Genomic DNA, 2500 nt, shown 5'->3' with positions numbered 1-2500 from the left:
GCAGCCTCGTGAAACGGATCATCTCTCTCTCTCTCTCTCTCTCTCTCTCTCTCTCTCTCTCTCTCTCTCTCTCTCTCTCTCTCTCTCTCTCTCTCTCTCTCTCTCTCCTTCTCTCCTCTTCTCCCTCTCCCCTACTCTCTCTCTATCTATCTCTCTATATCTTTCTATCTATCTAACTCTGTCCTCTCTATGTCTCTCTCTCTCTATCAATCTATCTCTCTCTCCCTCTCTCCCCCTCCCCCCTCTTTCTCTTTCTCTCTCGCTCTCTCTTATTCTCTCTCGCTCTCTCTCATTCTCTCTCGCTGTCATTCTCTCTCTCTCTACCTCATCTCTCTCGCTGTCATTCTCTCTCTCTCTACCTCATCTCCCTCCCTCCCTCCTTCCTTCCTTCCATCCCCCTCTCTCTCTCTCGAGCCAGATGCACGTGCTCGGGATCCTACATCAGAAGGCAACAGGAACTCCTCTCTCTATCGGCGTGGCTCGCGGAAGAAACACCTGCGCGGTTCTGTCTCCTTCTAAGGAACACACACGAACGCTCACATACGCCAGCACGCACGCCCGCACGCACTCCTTGCAACCGGCCACCAAGTACTCCCGCGCTGTAGAAGGGTCTCTGAGTCGCGAATTGGGGGCGGGCATCAGTCAGCAGTGCAGTGACGGGAATTGGTCCACTTGAGTGCCTGTTATGCAACAGCGTGGCCCTAAAACCCGGGATGGAATTCAGCGTGAGGGATGGATAAATAGCTAGCGTGGCAGGCTGTCTTGCGAGCGAACGAGACAGTGGACAGACAAATCTTCCCAGGAGATAGAAAGTCTGACGGAGACGGACAGGCAGATAGGCAGACAGCATGGCAGACAGAACAAGTACCCATATCAGCGATCAATCGAATAGACAGGAACCCCGACAGCCAGATAGCTAGACAGACCAGAGCGGCAGGCAGAGAGGTCAGCATTCAGACAGACCCGACAGACAGCTAGACAGACCAGAGCGGCAGGCAGAGAGGTCAGCACTCAGACAGACCCGACAGACAGCCAGACAGCTAGACAGACCAGAGCGGCAGGCAGAGAGGTCAGCACTCAGACAGACCCGACAGACAGCCAGACAGCTAGACAGACCAGAGCGGCAGGCAGAGAGGTCAGCACTCAGACAGACCCGACAGACAGCCAGACAGCTAGACAGACCAGAGTGACAGGCAGAGAGGTCAGCACTCAGACAGACCCGACAGACAGCCAGACAGCAAGACAGACCAGAGTGACAGGCAGAGAGGTCAGCACTCAGACAGACCCGACAGACAGCTAGACAGACCAGAGTGACAGGCAGAGAGGTCAGCACTCAGACAGACCCGACAGACAGCCAGACAGCAAGACAGACCAGAGCGGCAGGCAGAGAGGTCAGCATTCACAGACCCGACAGCCAGATAGCTAGACAGATCAGTGGCAGGCAGAGAGGTCAGCACTCAGACAGACCCGACAGACAGCCAGACAGCTTGACAGATCAGAGCGCCAGGCAGAGAGGTCAGCACTCCGACAGTCAGCGTGACAAGCACCCCCGTGACAGGCGTCGGCGCGAGCGAGCGAGTGACCGGCCGGCGAGCGGATCACTTGCTTGGTATGCAATGATGAAAGGCCAGGGCGACTCCCTATGGTGATGCCGCGTTCGCTCGGCCGGAGGGGAATCTCGGCTCTGTCGCCATCCGGGATAAGGGTCAGGGTCCTGTGTGCTGCGGGTAGCATGCGGAGCACAAGGCGAACCGAAGCACATCCTTCCTTTTGCGAGGGATGCGTACATGTACGTAACGATGTGCACTTGCTGGTTACACAGAGGATAAATATTCTCTCTCTCTCTCTCTCTCTCTCTCTCTCTCTCCCCGCGTACAGAACAAACCATGCCTTATCACTCAGAACTGCGTATTTAAGAGCAAATTACTCGCTGTTCGGGACGCAATGTTCTAATGGCCTTTTAATGCATTCGGAAAGTTCACTTTTGATAAGCGAATGATCACCCCAATTAGGACGAGGGCAAGCGAGAAAGGCTCTTATTGCGGTCGAACATACGGGCTACATTACTGTGAAGAATTGTAAGCCTCCTTGCATCGCTGGGTGACTGAAAAAGTGCAAAGAGTAATATTTGTCTATTTATATATATCTAGATCTAGTCTGTCTCGTTGGCCGAGAGAATATATGTACACACGCACGCGCGCCCGCGCACACACGCACACACACACACACACACACACACACACACACACACACACACACACACACACACACACACACACACACACACACACACACACACACACACACACACATGTAAGTGTGTGTGTGTATGTGTATCTATGTATGTATAATATAGATAATATATATGTATATGATATATATACATACACACACACACACACACACACACACACACACACACACACACACACACACACACACACACACACACACACACACACACACACACACACACACATGTAAGTGTGTGTGTGTATGT

This window comes from Penaeus vannamei, chromosome 4, assembly GCF_042767895.1.
Source record: "Penaeus vannamei isolate JL-2024 chromosome 4, ASM4276789v1, whole genome shotgun sequence".
NCBI classification, from domain to species: Eukaryota; Metazoa; Arthropoda; class Malacostraca; order Decapoda; family Penaeidae; genus Penaeus; species Penaeus vannamei.
The sequence above is the reverse complement of the archived record's forward strand: the minus strand, read 5'-3'. Positions refer to the sequence as shown.